Source organism: Lampris incognitus, chromosome 5, assembly GCF_029633865.1.
Source record: "Lampris incognitus isolate fLamInc1 chromosome 5, fLamInc1.hap2, whole genome shotgun sequence".
NCBI classification, from domain to species: domain Eukaryota; kingdom Metazoa; phylum Chordata; class Actinopteri; order Lampriformes; family Lampridae; genus Lampris; species Lampris incognitus.
In genome coordinates, this window is record NC_079215.1 from 65,342,609 (window position 1) to 65,364,775 (window position 22,167).

Below are 22,167 nucleotides of genomic sequence, written 5' to 3' on the forward strand. Positions count from 1 at the left end.
GAGGCCTGGGGAAATGCCTCAAAGAAAGCATCCAGGCCAACCTGAACACACTCAGCATCAGCACCAGTCTCATCATCTGTCAGTACCAGTCACTCATATGACATCACCCAGCAGGGCGCCGTAGGCCATGAAAAGCACCCCAGAACTGAAACCACACCGGACACAGAACACGAGGACAGCCTCTGATGACGGATGACAGCAATATTGTACCTCTTGGTTTCACCGGAGAACTATTTAACCGTGATCTGTCATTTTCACAGCATAGCTCATGCAGAAATATATATACACTACTTGGCCAAAGTGGGGAGAAAAAAAAACAAAACACAAAACACAAAACAACGAATTTACTGGTGTCAGGAAGACGTATGATAATTCAAAGTGCCCTCTTTATAACCAGTACTTTCAGAATTAATGGTACGTCATAAAGCGCACCGGTTTAATTATAAAATCCAATTTTGGTGCCAAACAGGTATCATCAAGGGCAGCTATTTTAACACGAGTCCACCAAAATGTGAGCTAGAAAAAAAACAAAAAAAAACAATGGCCGCCAGCCTCCGCCGCCACTCGGATTGTTTGAGATCAGATTCACGACTAAATATTTGATCTGTCTGGTTGCCGCTGGCCTTTACTTAGCTCATCATCCTGTGTGTCTACGTTAACGCTGGACAAACACAGGCCTAATAACCATCTCTGTCTCCTCTTCTAATCTAAGTCTCGTCAAACTCGTCCTCCGTCCACCCACCCGTCCCTCGTCTCTCTGACCAGCGGCGGTCACAGTGGATGTCTGTGTGATCTGTTCAAACAAAGCCCCGACATAAGCCACTCACAACAGGGACGCCTACCTACCAGACCCAGTTTTAAAGGAGCGGCAAAATTACACCGCAACACACAGCAGAGCCCAGAGAAACTGCAACACAACAAAGGACGACACGATGAAGGGAGATTCAGGGATCAGGAACTTGTCGTTTCATTTCATGTACCTGCGCACATGACATGAAACGACGTGTCGTTTTCCCCAGCCCACAGCAGCGCAACACAAAGACAAAACACACATATCCAGACTACAAGAACACACACATATCCAAACTGCAAGAACACACATATCCAAACTGCAAGAACACACATATCCAAACTACAAGAACACACATATCCAGAGTGCAAGAACACACATATCCAAACTACAAGAACACACATATCCAAACTACAAGAACACACATATCCAAACTGCAAGAACACACATATCCAAACTGCAAGAACACACATATCCAAACTGCAAGAACACACATATCCAAACTGCAAGAACACACATATCCAAACTACAAGAACACACATATCCAGAGTGCAAGAACACACATATCCAGACTGCAAGAACACATATATCCAAACTACAAGAACACATATATCCAAACTGCAAGAACACACATATCCAGAGTGCAAGAACACACATATCCAAACTGCAAGAACACATATATCCAAACTACAAGAACACACATATCCAAACTACAAGAACACACATATCCAAACTACAAGAACACACATATCCAGACTGCAAGAACACACATATCCAGACTGCAAGAACACACATATCCAAACTGCAAGAACACACATATCCAGACTGCAAGAGCACACATATCCAAACTACAAGAACACACATATCCAAACTACAAGAACACACATATCCAAACTGCAAGAACACACATATCCAAACTGCAAGAACACACATATCCAAACTGCAAGAACACACATATCCAAACTGCAAGAACACATATATCCAAACTGCAAGAACACATATATCCAAACTGCAAGAACACATATATCCAAACTACAAGAACACATATATCCAAACTACAAGAACACATATGTCCAGCATATCAAAAAGAAAAAAAAAATCACTGTCCAAGAGAGCGTACGCCAGGCAGAGTGTGGGAACTGCCGGTCTGCATGGGCTAGCAGTTAGCTTAACCTGCCCCGCATCCGTGTCCTGTCAGACCGCCCTCGGTGTTTCCTCCTCAGCGCAGCTCCAGGCAGGGCTGTGGTCCCTGGGCCCATCGGACGCAGCACACCAGCTCTCCCAGCCAGACACCTTCGACACACCTCCCTGCACTTCACACGACGACACCAAAAACGCAGTCAATGCTAGGTGAGGCCGTCGCCAGAACACCCTCTGTGTTTTCGGAACTGCCGATCTGCATGGGCTAGCAGTTAGCTTAGCCTGCCCCGCTTCCATATCCTGTAAGACCGCCCTCAATCTTTCCTCTTTGGGCACAGTACCAAGCAGGGCCGTGGTCCCTGGGCCCACAGGTTGCTGCAGACCAAGCTCTCCCAACCGATCCAGCGCCAACTCTCCCAGCCATCAAACTTAGACGCAGATGTTAACAAAGACACTGCACGGACAATACAGACTGAGGCCACTGCAAATATGAAATCGCGCCGCCATCTTCCCATACGAAGTGGAAAATTTATACCCACATACAACCACACACACACACACACACACACACACACACACACACTGAGGAGCCAAAACATTATGACCACATACCTAATATACTGTTGGTCCTCTTGTGTGCCACCAAAACAGTAACGACCCACCGAGGCATGGACTCTGCAAGACCTCTGAAGATGTCCTGTGGTACCTGGACCAAAACATTAGCAGCAGATCCTCCAAGTCCTGTAAGCTGTGAGATGGGGCCTCCATGGATTGGACTTCACGGTCCAGCATGTCCCGCAGATGCTCAATAGAACTGAGATCTCGAGAATTTGGAGACCACAGCAACACCTTGACCTCTTCATCATGTTCCTCAAACCACTCTTGAACAAGGTGTGCAGTTTTGCAGGGCACATTATCTTGCTGAAAGAGGCGACTGCCATCACAGAATACCGTCGCCATGGTCTGCAACGATGTTTAGGTCAGTGGCATGTGTCAAAGTAACATCCACATGAATGCCAGGACCCAAGGTTAAAATGTTCTGTGACTTACGCCACAGTAGACCTTCTGTTGGTTTGAACTAGACAGGACAGCCTTTGTTGCCCTCATGCACCGATGAGCCTTGGGCACCTAACACCCTCTTGCTAGTGTGTGGTTTGTCCCTCCTTGGACCACTGTCGGTAGGTACTCACCACTGCTGACCGGGAACACCCCACAAGCCTTCGTGTTTCAGAGATGCTCTGACCCAGTCGTCTGGCCATAACAATTTGGCCCTTGTCAAAATCGCTCAAGTCTTTACTCCTGCCCATTTCCCCTGCATCCAACACGTTGACTATGAGAATTGATTGTTTGCTTACCATCTAATCTACCCAGACTTTGACATGTTCTCTTGTTTGGAGATGATCAATGTTATTCGGTTCACCTGTGAGTGGTCTTAATGTTTTGGCTCATTAGTGTATTGTGCATGGAAACAAGTCAGAGATACTGGACATTTACCCATCATATTAGGATTGACTTGTGCAGGTGAAATAAGAGGTGATAAAGTGCAATGGTGCAGAGAATATATCAGAGATGTTGAGAAAGATATTAGCAGCTTACTTACATACATGCCTGAGGTAGATGGGTGTGACAGAGCGTACCAGTATACGTACAATGTACAGTACAGTTTATACAAAATGGTTGGATTTATTTGACAATGTTAAGCATTCATTTGAATGACAGCCCACGGAAAGAAACTGTTTTTATATCTTGTTGTTTTGGGGTACAGTCCTCCATAGCGCCTGCCAGAGGGAGTTGGAACAGGTTGTGATAAGGGTGTGATGGGTCTACACTGAAGATGTCTGCCCATTTCCTGAGTCTAAAGGTATATAAGTCCTCAATGTAGGGCAGTATGGCACCAATGATTATCTCTGCAGACACAACTGTCCATTATAGTCTGTCCCTGTGCTGTTTGGTGGCCAATCCAAACCAGACAGTGATGGATGTGCAGAGGACAGACTGGATTATTGCAATGTTGAACTGAATCAACAGTTCCTGAGGCAGATTGAATTTCTTGAGCTGGCAGAGAAAGTACATCCTCTGCTGGACCTTTTTGATGATTGTGTCTATGTTGGATGCCCACCTTAGGTCCTGGGAGATTATGGAACCCAGAAATCTATAGGTTTTCACCATAGACACCATGCTGTTGAGTATGGTGGGGGGGGGCAGTGTTGGGGGACTCCTCACCGTCATCTCCACAGTTTTATATATGCAGACTCATCACCATCCCAGATAAGGCCAATCATGGTTGTGTCATCTCCAAACTTCAAGAGTTTAACACACGGGTCACCTGAGGTGCAATCATTTGTGTAGAGGGAGAACAGTAGAGGGGAGAGTACAAGTCCCTGGGGGGCACCAGTGCTGATTGTCCGGGTGCCGGATGTGATTTTCTCCAGCCTCACCAGCTGCCTCCTGCCTGTCAGGAAATTTTTAATCCACTGGCAGATGGGGGCTGGTACAGTGAGCCGGGTGAGTTTGGAGTGAAGGATAACTGGGAAGATGGTGTTGAACGCTGAGCTGAGGTCCACAAACAGGACCCTCGCGTATGTCCCCGGGGAGTCGAGGTGTTGGAAGATGTAGTGCAATCCCATGTTGACTGCATCTTCCACTGACCTGTTTTCTCGGTAGGAAAACTGAAGGTCTAGCAGGGGGCCTGTGATTTCCTTCTAGTGGGTCAACACCAGTCTCTCACAGGATTTCATGGCCACAGACGTTAGGGCAATGGGCCTGTAGTCATTTAATCCTGTGGCACGGGGTTTCTTCAAGACTGGGATAATAGTGGAGCTCTTATAGCAGAAGGGGACTTCACACATCTCCAGTGATCTGTTGAAGATCAGTGTGAAAATGGGGGCCAGCTGGTCAGCACAGACTTTAAGATAGGAGGGTGACACGCCATCTGGGCCCGGTGGCTTCCTGGTCTTCTGTTTTTGGGAGAGCTGGCACACGTCCTCAACAAAGCTCCTGAGTGCAGGTGGGGGTTCGTTGGGGAGGGGAGAGTGGCTGGCAGGGAGTTTAGTTGGTTGTATATTGTGGCTGGAGAGGGTGACGGATGTGAAGATGGGTAGATAGAAAGCAAACTTTTCTAAAGTGGAAAAGCAATAAAATGGGTATGAGGTGCATTTCCATCAGATCTGTTCAATTGAAAATAACAGAGGCAGGTGAAACAGGTGAAACAAGAACAAAGTTTTGACCATATATCTACTACTACTACTTTCGGCTGCTCCTGTTAGGAGTCGACACAGCAGATCATCTATTTCCATCTCTTCCTGTCCTCTGCATCTTCCTCTGTCACACCAGCCACCTGCATGTCCTCCCTCACCACATCCATAAACCTCCTCTTTGGCCTTCCTCTTCTCCTCTCCCCTGGCAGCTCCATATTCAGCATCCTTCTCCCAGTATACCCAGCATCTCTCCTCCACACATGTCCAAGCCATCCCAATCTTTCCTCTCTTGCTTTGTCTCCAAACTGTCCAACCTGAGCTGTCCCTCTAATATACTCGTTCCTAATACTGTCCTTCTTCATCACTCCCAATGAAAATCTTATCATCTTCACCTCTGCCACCTCCAGCTCCACCTCCTGTCTTTTCATCAGTGCCACTGTCTCCAAACCATACAACATAGCTGGTCTCACTACCATCTTGTAAACCTTCCCTTTAACTCTTGCTGGTACCCTTCTGTCACAAATCACTCCTGACACTCTTCTCCACCCACTCCACCCTGCCTGCACTCTCTTCTTCACCCCTCTTCTGCACTCCCTGTTACTTTGGACCTTTGACCCCAAGTATTTAAACTCATACGCTTTCATCACCTCTACTCCTTCTATCCTCACCATTCAACTGTCCTCCCTCTCATTGATGCATAGGTATAAAGGTATAAAGTCTTGCCCATATATATGTGCTCCATGAATGTACTAAGCCAACTGATTCCTACATATATACCTCTCTTCAGCTGATTTAGTACATAGGTTAAGCAACCTGGTTCTCTCACCTTTGGAATATGTCATATTCCCATACTTTGACCCCCCACCAGAAGGCTGGCAGAGTAAATTAAGTGTATGTGTGCAGGCATGTCACTGAGGCTATCAAGTGCACACTTTTGTGAAATGATGTTTCATTGGGAAGACACCCCCCCCCCACACACCTCCCAACACCTTAAGAAGACTTAACAGTGCAACCCGGCATCCTGAAACAAACCCTTTCCATACACAATCTCACCTAATGCAATTCAGCTGCACCACTGTTTGGTTTCTAAAGTCTGTGTACCTGACTCTGAGATTCTCTCTTCATATCTTTTTATAAATGGCCGTGCAGCTGCATTAGCAGTGGGTATTAATGAGTGGAGAGGGTCAGAATACTGTACGTTTGTGCACCAACTGCTTTGACTTCCAATATAGTATATATATATATATATATATATATATATATATATATATATATATATATATATATATATGACCTGAGGCCTTTTAACGTGAGGCCATACATCTTTTTTTCTATACAGCAGCCTTGATCCTGATCACATGCCATGTATTCTCAACAGTTTCTTACCATTGCTAGGCAGCCACAGTCACCTGTCAATAACTTGTGTGCCAGCATTAGTGCTTGCTAAGTGAATTAGCTACACAATTCTATATTTCCAACTTATCATGACTTCTTATGATTGTCAAACAACACATCTTTTTTTTATTACCTACACTTGTATTTTTTTCTCCAAAACACGGAGGCAGAAAACCCACCAACCGTTTTATCCACTTATGTTTTATTTTTATTTCTTTTGTTTATTTGTTCATTTAGTTGCTATATTTCACGCAATTTGTTTCGCATAATTTTAGCTAGTTAATCAGGGATCAGGAACACGTTATTTGAGATAATAAATAAATAATTATATTATTTAATTATAATTTTAATTATAACTAATGAATTAATGAATGATTTCTTTGATAAATCAACAACTTGTGCAGATGTGTGGATTGGAGCGATCAACGTTTGAATTCAGCCTGAATAAATCAGACATGAAGGATTAGTCATTCCAGTGAATGTGTTGCCACAAACAGTCACCTTTATTTTTAAATGCATTAAATTGACCCTCACATTCAGTTAAAGCTTTGTCCCCTTAACACATTACCATCACACATCTGTTTTCTATCACTCCACATCCATCCATCCATTATCCGAATCGCTTATCCGGCTCTCAGGGTCGTGGGAATGCTGGAGCCTATCCCAGCAGTCCTTGGGCGGCAGGTGGGGAGACACCCTGGACAGGCCGCCAGTCCATCACAGGGCCAAGTCTAACAGCCTTCTCTTTATATTCTGCAGTCACCATGGACTTATTCACAGTAAGAGGCACGGTCTCGCTGGACATTACAGTTAAAATGAAGCACATGTTAATATAATTCTAACGTGCCATTGAACACACGCTAAGAGCCATGTCTGTTATATTGCTTTGGTAAGGGAATGATGACGAAACGCAGCGAAGTGACCGCATGCGAACGAGATGGCAGCATCACACAGAAACTGATGCTCGCTTCGGCGTTCGGCCTCCACCGCAGCTTGCTAAGCTATGGGCTGGGACCCACAACGAGACTTCGGACCTGAAAGAAACAAAGATCACCGCTATGGCTCCGAAAAGTAGACCGAGCTTTAGAGTAGCAGAGGTCAATTCTGCTTCCCTCGAGTTTACACCCCAACAAATTGGTGTAACAGTTTGGTTGTCAACACTGAAACGCGTGAGCTCGTAAGTAACTATGGCTAACAGGCCTAGCCATTACGCCTATAAACTGTTTTGTACTGCAGGTACTCGGTGCTGCCCTCGACTCAATGGTGCTGCCGCACGTAAAAGAGACGGCGGTGAGAAATGAGGAATGGAGCAGACAGCGGGGACAATGGTGAATGCGAGAGAAAACAAGTGTGGGGTAGAGTGAGATCATGATCGACGCGACGGAGGACAGCGTGACAGATTATTTCACCTCGCCTGCCGTCTCAGCTTACGATTTACAGTTCGGATTCCTGCTCGTCTTTTCTTGCCGTCTGACCGGCTGCATCCTTCTTTCCTCCTGCTTCGGTCTCGGCTTTCTCTCCTCGGTCTTTCCTCCTTGCCCTCCTCTGCCCGTGCAGAGTCAGAGATTAGACACACGGCGCGAGGTCATCAGGGAAGTATACAGTTAATACGCAGGATAAGGTACAGAAGCACTGACGCGTGGGAGGTGGGAGACCGCCAGGAGAGACTGTAAAGCACACGGCGTGGTTTGATATAGTGGTGGTGTCTATGACACTGACTTTACAGCCCTTCAGTATTACTTTGTGATTTTGGGCCGTACAAACAAATTTGATTTATCATCTGCATATAAAAGCATCTTTTATAGATTCAAACATGCAATGCTGTCATTACTAACTACTGATTAATCACAAGTAATAACCGTATGCAATTTATGTTTATCAAATAAAAACCAGTAAGGATATATTATGATACGAGTGATGTAATAGACAAAAACTGCAATAATTTGGACATCTGAGGATGAAACTGAGCTACCTCATATTAACAATGAGTAAATGTGGTGTCTTTCAGCCTGGCCAGGAGGTAAAAGTTCGCTAAAAGTATTTTGTTATCAGACATGGTAGCTTAAGGTTATTTAAGTCTAACTCAAGTGACACTTCCTACATGACGTCTTGGAATTTTTCCACACAATTTGTCCCATTCTCTGTCCACCTTCTGCCTTTTCTAAATGTCTCTGATGAAAACAAAGGGGGGGGGGAGGCTCTTCCTTCCTTGTTTCCTCAATTCACCTTGAAATTGCAGTCTGTGGACACCCATGTTGGCTTTCCCGGAGGGGGAAAAAAAAACTCATTTGGGGCGTCCTGGTACGGGGATCACCGGTTTGAATCCCAGTGTTACCTACGGCTTGGTCGGCATCCCTACAGACACAGTTGGCCGTGTCTGTGGGAGGGAATCCGGATGCGAGTGTGTGCCTCGGTCGCTGCACTAGCGCCTCCTGTGGTCGGTCGGGGCACCTGGGGGGAAGAGAGTGATCCTCCCACATGTTATGTCCCCCTGGTGAAACTCCTCACTGCCAGGTGAAAAGAAGCGGCTGGCGACTCCACATGTGTCAGAGGAGGCATGTGGTAGTCTGCAGCCCTCCCCAGATCAGCAGAGGGGGTGCAGCAGCGACCGGGACGGCTCGGAAGAGTGGGGTGATTGGTGGTAAAGCTGGGAGGAGCGTTTTACTGAAAGAGTCCCTTACATCCAAATAATAACCTCATAAGTGACCGCGTATAAATTTTGAAAACAACTCTTCTAGAACAGCTTGGCCACATGTCGATAATGCCGAGACACACCATCTAGGCCTTGGTAAAAACCAACTAGTTTGGGAGTTTTTGCAGCATCGACCTCTGGCATCTCCGCCTCCCAAGGAGCTCAACCAAACGACCCAAAGTGCCCGGAACTAAACTTTCTGAATGACTGCTCAGTGGGTGCGAGTCATCTGAAAGCCCTCGCCAGACAGAATGGACTTCCTTACATGACCTCCGGTGTCCAAGTTTAATTGCATATCGACAGCGGCCTGCAAAGTAACCTCCGAGGTCTTACACTCCCACTCCAGGTACATCTTCCTTTGGCGCGTCAACGTTTTTCAGACTTCACAATGCGCTGTTAACAGTTTACCTTGGAACCTTTCGCAGCGAAGAGAAAGTGATGTCGACAGCCAATTGTGTGGGTCAAGGTCAAGGTGTCTATAATGCACACTCAAACATCAAGTGCAAGATTATTTCACGTAATTCAAACATAACACAACCGTAGAGCGGACACAGATCTTGAGTCAGAAGATTTAAGTGACCTTGAGGTTACATGGGAGGAGTTGAAGGTTTGCGATACAAGAGGAAGGGGGCAGACTACCGAGGTCTTTGAAGACAAACAAAAGCATTTTAAAATCATCTCCACAACATGCTGGGAGCCGGTGCAATGAGGCGAGAACGAGGCTTATATGGTCTCTTTTCCTGGAGGCTGTGTAAAGAGCCCAGCTGCAGCAATCTGCATTAGCTGCAGGCCGGACAGGGATGAGTGGCTAATCCCTCCGTATAAAGGGAGCTGCAGCGGTCCAGTGTGGCGGAGATTAGGGCATGGATACTCATGATAGGGCTCGGGCTTTGAATGGAGGAAATGAAAGAAAATAAAGAAGAGAGAAACTGGACGATTGATGCTTTTGTTGCGCCGGAGGAAATTTCGAGCCACTCTGCATTTTGTGTGCTCGAGGTAATCCCTGAGACTGGCCGTGTTATTCTGGTCACTGTTTTGTAATGGGAGGTAAAACAACAGAACAGATTTTGTGCCAGCAAAGATCAACATTTTCACAACACACTTGTTGAAGAAGCGAACCCACGTCTTGCCTCACAGTGCCTTTAAGGTGCGGGATTGTGTGACATAGTCTGAGAGGTGTGTGCATACTTTTACTACAGAGTGAGAGTTTCAGCAGTGCACATTTTTTGGCAAAGGATGTGGATAAAAGCTGCTCCTCCCTCCAAAATCAGTACCCTGGTCAAAACGATACGACCCACCGTGTTAAAAAGGAAACTAATGAACTAATATGAAGAAAGCACACTTTCCAGAGTTGATGATAAAACCCAGAACACACACTCAGTCAGGTGGTCTTAGGTGGATCCAGACTGGAGTTTCTCTAGAATGCCATTTTTACTAAAGAAAGGGAAAGCAGGTGAAAAATTACCCTCTGGGGATCTTAGATACTACTACTACTACTACTACTACTACCACTACTACTTTTGGCTGCTCCTGTTAGGGGTCGCCACAGCGGATCATCCATTTCCCTTAGCTTCTATTTCTGGGGATCTTAGATATACCTTTAAAGTGTAATCCGGGGACGGGTCTAACAATGCTGAGGTCTGAAGGGTCGACATCTGGCTTCTTGTGAAAGGGGCTGAACAACCGTTTGTTTAAAGCAGGTGAAGACAGTACCAGAGACCAGAGAACTGTTGTCAATAGTGAGGATGCCGGGTCCAATCATGTCAAAGACGTCTCTCAGGAGATGCGCGGGGATGAAGTCAAGTGAGCAGAAAGCAGATTTCATGTCAAGATCGGTTTCTGTGAAGGAAAGTGAGAGTGATGGACTGGAAACACTTCAGTTCAGCAGAACAGGTCAACAAGACACCTGCTGCAGGTCTGGGCTCGGGACTGGAACGCTCGATTTCCTTTAATTTCTTCAACTTTTCTGATGAAGAATTTTTTAAAAAATTATTCAATCTTGGATTTTCTCCTCCTAATCCAGTTTTTTTTATTTCCCCCTTTTTATCACTATTGTAATTGGCCAATTAATTACCCCACTCTTCCAAGTCATCCCAGTCGCTGCTCCTCCCCTTCTGCTGATCCGGGGAGGGCTGCAGACTACCACATGCCTCCTCCGATACATGTGGAGTCACCAGCCGCTTCTTTTCCCCTGACAGTGAGGAGTTTCACCAGGGGGACGTAGCGCATGGGAGGATCACGCTATTCCCCCCAGTCCCCCCCCCCCTGAAAAGCGCCCTGACCAACCCGAGGAGGCGCTAGTGCAGCAACCAGGACACGATACCCACATCTGGCTCCCCACCCGCAGACACGGCCAATTGTGTCTGTAGGGACGCCCGACCAAGCCAGAGGTAACATGTGGATTCGAACCGCGATCCCCGTGTTGGTGGACAACAGAACAGACTGCCATGCTACCCAGATACCCACTAATCCAGGTTTTTTGTATTGGTTTTAAAATGCTTGGTACAGGTCAGCGTAAAACAAATCATGTAGGAACGACAGCAGTAGACAGGAGTACACACACACACACACACACACACACACACACACACACATTTCACGCTTCGACATCTTCATGAGGTGGAAACTGGATTGACAACACATTGCACAACGTACAATACTGTTAACACGGCTTATCTGTAGTTTAGATGTGAAGCCGGAAGAGGCCCCGTGACGGTATCTTACTTCATGTCTCGCATCCGATCTGTTAAGCGTATATTCAAATTATGCCATTTCCACAATTGCATCAAGCCGTTCCCTAATCTCTGGGGTTTTTTAGATCTTTTGCAATGTCTTAGTATAATTCTGACAGCTCTTACAAAGCCCGCCAAGATAACTGGAAACAATCAGTCAACCTGATATCAGGGATTTATCCCCAGCGAGACACCGAGGTGACAGAGGAATCGAAGACTCACACCATTCACCGAGGACTTTAAAACTTTGGTCCATACTGGCCGAACTCAAGTGAACTCCAAAATACGCCGCATTGATGAACCTACTACCTTACCACACTCCCAGCATGGTTTACTAGTTTGCTACTTCTCAGACCCCTTCTGTGAAGACACAGTGGTGTGTAATAGTATGTAGAGCGTCCGGGTAGTGTGGCGGTCTATTCCGTTGTCTACCAACACGGGGATCGGCGGTTCGAATCCCCGTGTTACCTCCGGCTTGGTCGGGCGTCCCTACAGACACAACTGGCCGTGTCTGCGGGTGGGAAGCCGGATGTGGGTATGTGTCCTGGTCGCTGCACTAGCGCCTCCTCGGGTCGGTCGGGGCGCCTGTTCGGGGGGAGGGGAGACTGGGGGGAATAGCGTGAGCCTCCCACGTGCTACGTCCCCCTGGTGAAACTCCTCACTGTCAGGTGAAAAGAAGCGGCTGGTGACTCCACATGTATGGGAGGAGGCATGTGGTAGTCTGCAGCCCTCCCCAGATCGGCAGAGGGGGTGGAGCAGAGACCGGGACGGCTCAGAGGAGTGGGGGGATAGTATGTAGTGTACATTTTTATATTGTATACATTTAGCTTTAGGTTGTCTTACATATGTACCATTATCTACCAATGTAATCAGCCTTTTTTAATCTATTTCTTTGGCCCAAATCATTCTGGACACATTCAGGATTGTACAGGATAGGGGCAAACGACAGAATTAAAGTTGTGATTTTTTCATCCGTTTAAAAGGTGGAGGTGATGTGGTGGTGGTGTTGGACAGACAGTCAGTCTTCCAGCAGAGCAGTGGTGTATATAGTGGATGCAGGAGGCAGAGAGAAACAGACCTGTTGATGCTGATGTTCTGGGACTACAAACCAGGCGTAGCAGGACTACCAACCAGCGGTGTAGCAGCCGTTGCACCGTCAGCACAGCAGTAAACAGTTCTCACCCTTGTAAAAATGGATCCTGGGACCAAAGCTAACACACACAGTCTGATGTTTAACAAACTACATCACACTATATGGGAACACTGTTGTACAGACACACTGGTTGTCACGGATACATCAGCATCAGGTTTCAGTCTTTTTTCCAACGCGTATGTGTCTGCTGCTGCACCAGTGTTTGTCCTACCTGGTCAAAACACCTCAACGGTGGTATACGGAGACCGGAGAGCGTCTCCACCCATGGTGAAGATGACCGGTAGTGTTACGGAGTCCGACTCCATCATGCACATGGAGAACATAAACGTGTATGAAGGGAGAAAAGCTGTGGATTTCAGCTCTGATGGTCCTGCACAAGACCTCAGAATCCCAGGAATGCACAGAAATGAAGCGAGAGAAATGATTTGCTGTGGGCCTTTAACTGTGTCCTGATAACTGGCTAGGTGGTCTCTTTGGATGTCAAATTAGATTTTAAGGCTTATCGCGCCTCCATTTATGCTCTGGTGAGATTAAAAAAAAAAGGCTGGGATTTGGGCTCAGGCTTTTTTTTTTTTCCCCGTGACAGAATTGAAAATGGAAGAGCAGGCATCACTGAATAAAGAGATTAGATCCTCGGTGACAACTGGCGAGGACATAGTACCTCTGTGGTGCAGGTGTTTCGAGCAGACGCGACGGCATATGAGAAGTTACCAGCACTTCACACGCCGTTATGGTCGGATGAGATCAAGATGATCCACATTCAACTGCACCATGATCAGACCGACCCACACCTTTGATTATCATCCGTATTCAGCCATGTTACAGTATTCCCCTTACAGTTACTGTACGGCTGTCGAGTGGAACACGTCACGAGACGCTTCCCTCCTAGCCAGCGTCTGTGTTACAGGTGGGACTACGCAGTCACGTGTGGTTGGAAGGAAGTTGTCTCTTACAAGGTAGGCTTTACAGTCCGCAGCCCTGCAATGACAACACACATGGAAAACATGAACTCTGCTGCGGTAGATTTACTCTATGCACAGTGGGTCATGTAACGTATGTGTGTGTGTGTGTGTGTGTGTGCTCGCATGTTTGCGTCCCAGTATGCATGTTTGCATTTCTCTACCAGCCCATTTCTTGTTTACACAACACAATAATAACAGCGACAGCGAGATGAGGTCAGCCGAAAAGCCCCCCCCCCCCCGACGGTGAAATGTATATGCTCTGGCACAGACTCTCCTAATTAAAAGTGATGATAGGATCTCTGAATAAAACAAAAAAGAAAAAGAAAAAGAAATATTTTGAGATCATCATGTGCACATTTCCTCCGGCACGCACGTCGGTAGAGTGCAGCAGTAATTGCCAGACGGTCGACACATATTGAGATAATGACATGGAGATACCAGGACCCCCGAGGAATAAACCACTGTGTGACATAAATAATACTCACCATACAACACGACTGTTGTGAAGCTATATGCTGAATGCAGCCGAAACAAGTTGCTCTGTTTGAGCGTCGTAGGACTGAGCATGTATTGAGTAGGTGCTCTCTTTGATAATGTCGGTCATATTGGAGGCATTAAAATTACATCAAGGCTGATAATAAGGATAATAATAAGGAAGTGGAGCAGGCTAACCTAACTGCTAGCCCATGCAGACCGGCAGTCTAACAGGCATCCTGGCATTCGCTCGCTTGGACAGTATCCTTTTTTTTGTTTTTTGATAGGTTGGATTTATGTGATTTTGCTTTTTTTTTTTTTTAGTAGTGTGGATATATGCATGTTGTTGTATTTTGGATGTGTTTTTGTCTTTGTGTTGCACTGCTGTGGGCTGGGGGAAATGATATTTCATTTCATTTCATGTGCGCAGGTGCATGGAATGAAGGGACAAATAAATGTTCCTGATTCCTGATAAATAATCAGAGGAAAACTCCTTGTGGCAGCTTTAAAAGAAAATCTGTCACGCTTTGAAATAACTACACACTATCAAGCACTAGTTTGAATTCAGCATTTGTGAAGTATTTGTAAAGCATCTGTAAAGCATTTGTATAGCATCTGTAAAGCATTTGTAAGGCATTTGTTATGTATTTGTATAGCATCTGTAAAGCATTTGTAAAGTATTTGTAAAGCCTTTCTAAAGTATTTGTAAAGCATTTCTAAAGTATTTGAAAAGCATTTGTAAAGAATTTGTAAAGCATTTGTTAAGTATTCGTAAAGTATTTGAAAAACATTTGTAAACAATTTGTAAAGCGTTTGTAAAGAATTCGTAAAGCATTTGTTAAGTATTTGTAAAGCATCTGTAAAGCATTTGTAAAGCATTTGTTAAGTATTTGTAAAGTATTTGTTAAGTATTTGTAAAGCATTTCTAAAGTATTTGTAAAGCATTTCTAAAGTATTTGAAAAGCATTTGTAAAGAATTTGTAAAGAATTTGTTAAGTATTTGTGTAGCATCTGTAAAGCATTTGTAAAGTATTTGTAAAGCATTTCTAAAGTATTTGTAAAGCATTTGTAAAGTATTTGAAAAGCATTTGTAAAGAATTTGTAAAGCATTTGTTAAGTATTTGTAAAGCATTTGTTAAGTATTTCTAAAGTATTTGTAAAGCATTTGTAAATACTTTGTAAAGCATTTGCAAAGCAAGACATGCACCAACGGTTGGCGAGTGTTAATAGATGTTTATAAATAATTATTAATACTGCAATTCATGATTAATTCCTGCACAAAGGTACATGTAAATAGTTTGTTGATCATGTGCTTACACTTTCTAAAGGATCTTTTCTGAGTCTCAAGGTGCTGCTGGCCTTTCACTCTTGTTTGTAAATGCTTTGTAAGGCATAGATAGCCCTCACTTTAGATGAGGTCATACAAAATACTTACCAAGTAGTAACTACCTGAATTAATCACGAACTGCAGTATTAATAAGTATCTATAAACATCTATTAACACACTAACCATTGGCGCATGTGTCTTGCTTTACAAATGCTTTACAAATGCTGAATCCAGTAGTTACTATTTAACCAATGCTTCCTAGTGTGTCGTTATTATAAAGTGTTACCAGAAAATCTTGAATCAGCCCTTGATAAGGTGTCACCATTTTGGTTTGGCACACAATATGAAGATGTATCCGTTAGCAGGCACACACCAGCTCTGCTAACGATTTGTAAAACACAATAAAATAGAATAAAATAAAATAACCCGTACTGACGAAGAGGAGGAAATTATGAGTTTTTATCATTCGTTTGAGCAACGTTCGACGTCTGACGACGAGCATCGATCAACATGGGCTGGATGTCTGCTCCTATTTGCTCATACAGAGAATGCAGAGAGCGAGCGCAAGTCGCCATCAAGTGCAACTGCAATTCTTCTTGCTGAGGGAGAAAAGTGAGGGGAGTGTTTCGCAGCTGTAAACAACAGCAGGCTGATGTGAAGTGGAGAAACGTTGATATATTTCCTCTCCTCTACACGCAGCGTTTGCCGGAGAACAAAATGAAGGAAAGCCGTTGTATTGCGATAGCAGGGGGCGCCTCACGAGAACGACACGCCAATAAATAGCTTCCTTGATTTTCATTAAAAAAATCAAATTGACATAATTTTTTTTTTCATTTTTAAATATAGAAAAATAAAATGATGACGCTCCATAAAAGCTGGCATCAAATGTGAAAAAATTTACAAATTTAATTTAATATGCATAGAAATAGATCATTATCTAGACTGGTGCTGGAGGACCCAGAGATACCCCGGTATAAAGGGGGGTGCAGCATAGATTCGTTGGGTCAGGCGTAGGCCGGGTTCTGCAGACACCAGATGTGCACACGTGCAGAAATGGGAGCACTTGCACATCTGTGTTCTGCTACTTAACACGTTATTGAAGGAAATATTTCCAAAATACCGACCTTTCCGAGTCCCTATCTAGCTAGCTGTGCCAGAAATAATGCTCACAGACGGGCTCTTTTCTTTTCTTTCTTTGTGATTAACTGACTTATACAATATTAAAGCGCGGCGGGTATAAAACGTCCACACACCCCTGTTAAAATGGAAGGTGTGTGTGGTGTAAGGAAAATGAAGCCGAGATAAATCACGTCAGAACTTCCTCCACCTTCGATGTGAAATATCAACCCACGAAAATGAAAAGAAAAACAGGCAGGTGGTGGTGGTGGGGGGGGGGGATAAAAACGACCGGTGGGGGAAGAAAATGATAACGGATGATTCGAGAAAAGAGAAGGAAAAACAGGAGATGGAGAAGGGGAGGGGAGCGGTGGAGTGTGTGTAATGTGTCGGCAGAGGAGGGGGAGAGAGGGGGAGGGAGAGAGAGAGAGAGAGGGAGCGAGAGACGGAGAGAGAGAGTGGGGGTGGAGGGAGGGAGCAGCAGGCTTGTAAATGTTGGATGAGAGAAGTATACATGGCACTGTGACTCACTGGAGCTGCCCCAGCACTTGTGAGGGCAAGTGCTTAACACTCTCTCTCACTCTCTCTCTCTCTCTCTCTCTCTCTCTCTCTCTCTCTCTCTCTCTCTCTCCTCACACACACACACCCTCCCTCCCTCCCTCCCTCGCTCTTTCTGAGCAGGCACAAGTCAAGTAGCTTTTTCCTGGTCAGGTGAAATATTTATAAATGTTCTCAACGAGCGCTTTTTAACCTCCGGCTGACCCCGCGCCCACATCGCTGGCTTCTTAGAAGTCCACAAGGGCGAGGGAGGGAGGGAGGGAGGGAGAGAGAGATTTGGGGCGACGGTGACAGGTTGTGGAGCACGTAGTGCGTCGGGAGGTGGGTGGGGTTGTTAGATGGGGGGGAGGGCAGGTGGAAGGAGGGTAGGAAAGGAGGAAATAAGGAGAGGGAGCAACAGAGCGAGGGAATAAAGGGGCAGATTTGAAGAGTAACGACAGCTCTCTTGTCATCTCGCTTCCTCTATGAACCGCCTCGCGCACAGCTTTTCCTCCTCTTTCGCTCCCTCCGACTGCCGGTGTTGGAAATAGAACAGGACTATGTTAATTTCCACTGTGTGTGTGTGTGTGGGGGGGGGGGAGGGGGGGGAGGGGGGGAGGGAGAGGGAGAGAGAGAGCACATGCATCCACGTGTGTGAGCCTGAGAATGTATGCTTCCATCTATTCATATACCCAGATGCATGCGCCTGTATTGTGTGTGTGTGTGTGCGTGCATGTGCGTGCATGTGTGTGTGCATGCATGTGTGTGTGCATGCATGTGTGTGTGTGCGTGCATGTGTGTGTGTGTGTGTGTGTGCGCTCTGCATATGAAGTGTCTGCCCTAATTTCCCCTGAACATCAATGGCTGTCAGAGCACTTAAGTGCCTCTTAGTTTCCAAGACCATTCTCGGTCATTGTTGCTCCATTTCATTTCATTTCTTCTTTTCCCGTCTCGGTCTCGTCTTCCTATCTGGGCTACTGACAGTGCGGCTGTACTGTCAGGCGGCAGTTGCTGCCCCGAGCAGCTGGTTGTCTGTAACTTGTGGGACGGAGTGACGACCGGGGCGCACGGCGGCTTGTTTAAAAGCGGATGTGCGCCGCCACTTTGTTTAACCAGCTGCTCCGGCCTTCCTGCAACACCGGTGTGTTTTGTCGTGTGGGTGGCGTGTGCAGGTCACGCCACCCACACGACAAAACACACCGGCCCAACCAAAACACGCCAGGCTAGGGGCGTCCGGGTGGCGTAGCGGTCTATTCCGTTGCCTACCAACACGGGGATCGTCGGTTCGAATCCCCGTGTTATTGTTCCCGTCCCTACACACACAATTGGCTGAGGGTGGGAAGCCGGATGTGGGTATGTGTCCAATAGCGCCTCCTCTGGTCGTCCGGGGCACCTGTTCAGGGGGGGGGACTAGGAGGAATAGCGTGATCCTCCCATGCGCTACGTCCCCCTGGTGAAACTCCCCACTGTCAGGGGAAAAGAAGCGGCTGGTGACTCCACGTGTATGGGAGGAGGCATGTGGTAGTCGGCAGCCCTCCCCGGATCAGCAGAGGGGGTGGAGCAGAGACCGGGACGGCTCGGAAAATAGGGTAATTCGCAGGACACAACTGGGGAGAAAGGGGAGGGGGGAAAATGGCAGGTAAATACGGAGACGGTGAAAAAAAGCAAATTCAGGAAAATGATACGACCTTTGAGAGGAAAGCGGGCGGTGGCGCCCCCTGAAGTGTTTCATAGGGGTGGCCAAATGGGGCCACTGAAAATCTTGGGAGTGGCAAAAAGCACTTCCTATGTGACGTAACGTATGGAGTCGAGGAGTCGATTCTCATATTTTGAACCAGTCGGAGTCGATTCCAAAAACTTGAGAGTGGTGCAGCCCTATAGCGACCCTATAGCTAGCTAGCTAGAGACAGAAGCTGCTCAGCTGCTGCCAGAGGCGGACTGTGCAGGAGGGAGGGAGTGTGACGCCGTGGCGGCAGGCTGCCTGGCTATGCTTTTGTTATTTTCTTTGACGTGAACTGTTATGAAAAATATGCATTACTGATTTAAATGAACAGCACCTAATGTAAAATACCAGGCAGAAGCATATGATGCATACTCAGAAGCATATTCTGCATATGCGACTCGTGGCTGGGGGGGCCCAGGGATAGTATCAGGGCGGCCATGGCCACCCCTGGGGGGCGCCACTGAAAGCCGGGCAGAAGATCGGTCCTCTCTCTGGCCTCAGAGGTGCTGAGTGATTGGACGTTGTTATTCGTGTTATCCGACACACAAACACGACCGTGGAAGTGCACCGTTTTCACGCCGTCACGGTGGGTTCGAGGGTTTGTTGGCAAACGACTTGCTTACAACCGCACCGCCGGAACCAACACGGAGAAACCGGCTGAAGCCGGCGAGTTGGTTGTAGCTATTTGGTTGTAGTCTTTTTCGCTCAGACAGTACACCACTCACACGACATACACCATCCGACAAGGAGGAAAAGGCCCAACCACCCATCAGAACAGAGGCGGCAAATCCAGGTCCAGAAAGTAAAAGGCCTACCCATGTAATTTCTCCACCCATGTGCTGAACCAACTGATTCTAATCAACCCCACTCTCCAGCTTGATAGGGTGATGAAATCAGCTGATACGGTACACGGTTCGGGTTGGTACTTCCTGGACCTGGCTCTGCTTTGTCTGCATCAGAAGCGCTAAGAGAACAGAATGAGACGGCCCAGCTGCAACCACTAAGTAGTAAATAATTATCCCCACGTGAATAAATGAAAATACCATATCATCAGATGTCATCTTCAAGAAATAAGACGGTGAGAACGTCATCTCGTTAGTTTCTGTAATTGCCGACCCAACTGTGGTGGAGACAACAGTTGTTCTGCCAGTCCTACTGAAACACGATAACTAATGCCTTAACCGTTTCCCCGCAATAATCGTGTAATAATGTGTAATGTGGTGATTACGAGTCAATGCACAGCTTTATTTGAGCGTAACTGAGATTCCCCCCCCCCCCCTTCTTTTCTTTTAAATCACTTTTTCCACAGAGCTTCTCGTGCAGCTTGGACGCCATTTTCGGCATCTGTTTGTTTTCTGAACAGATGCTGCGCCAAATTATCCTGAAGTGATAATGTGATGGATTACGTGTGATTTATTATGCCTCAAATGAATTGATCTCGCGATTTGTGGCATTGTCCTACCGTGGCCTTCAGTACAACTACACTGCTTTTTTCCCCATTGTTTACATTTACATTTCAATGTAATAAATAATAATAATAATAATGTAAACATAAATAATAATAATAAGACAATAGACAAATAAATGGAAATGTTTACATTTAAATTGTTATTTTTGCATTTATACTGTATATTGTTTATCTTTCTGTATCTTGTGCAACTCTGTAACTTTGTCTTGATGCATGCTCAATAATCCAGGTAAGAAGATCAAAGAAAGCGGAATCACTTCATCTGGATACAATGTTCCCTGACAGTTTACCGCCTGTGTAACTTTGTTTCATAAGGTGCTGTGTACATAAACTCTCACTTTAGAATGGGCAGACTAAGGGGCAGGCAGCCAACATTTGGGGCTGTCAGTATGGAGTTGGGCAACTGTAAAGGTTTGTCACCACGGAGACACATGCAAATGAGCGGCATCGCTGAGTGTGTGCGTATGTTTGTGTACATGTACATATGTGCACGTGTGTGTGTCTGTGTTTTAATGTGTGTGATGGTGTCAGATCTGGGGAAGCAGTGCAATGTTGGACCACTGATGCATGTCCAAAACCTTGGCCACTGTCTCTTTCTGCAAACACACACACACACACACACACACACACACACACACACACACACACACACACACACACACACACACACACACAGAATACTGACACTCTGGTCTTTCTGACACTTCCCTGAGGTCGAGCGGTCCATTGTACAGGCTCTCCAGTGAGCCATAGCCTTTACATATATTAAAATCAGCCCTGGGTACAGAGCTGCCCCTGTAGACCATATCCTGTTACACACACACACACACACACACACACACACTGACAGACACCCATTCACAACACATCCATTACATATACACAGATCCAAATACACAAGCACAGACTCACATAAAATAAGGATGCATATACGAATGTGCTCACGCTCCTCACAACAGTGTGTGTGTGTGTGTGTGTGTGTGTGTGTTCGTGTGTGTCTGTGTGTGTCTGTGTCCGTGGGAGAGAGAGGACAGCATGGGGGAGAGGAGAAGGAAGCAGACCATATCCAAAAGAAAACTGCTCTCTTCTTTAAGTGAAACTTTCTTCCTTCAGCACTTCTTTAACTTGTAGTCTGGCACCCACAGTTTCAGTTGATGACCCGGTTGTGAGAAAACAAAGATTTATTAAAGTCTCCATCGTGGACTTCACTGCTCGTGTTCTGTCTGCATGCACCGGAATGAGGGCCCAAATAACTAATAGCACACTTGGTAGGTATTTTATGGAGTCAAGTCAATTTTATAGTGTAACGACCACGGATGACTGCACTAGCTAGCACTCGGCTAACGGGTCAGACCCTTTAGTCGACTGGTTAGCGTAGTCGCCCGTGGTGTGGGAGACCCGGGTTCGCGTCCCGGCTGCCCCCCCCCCCCCGAATTGACTATATTTCATTTGTCTTCTGAA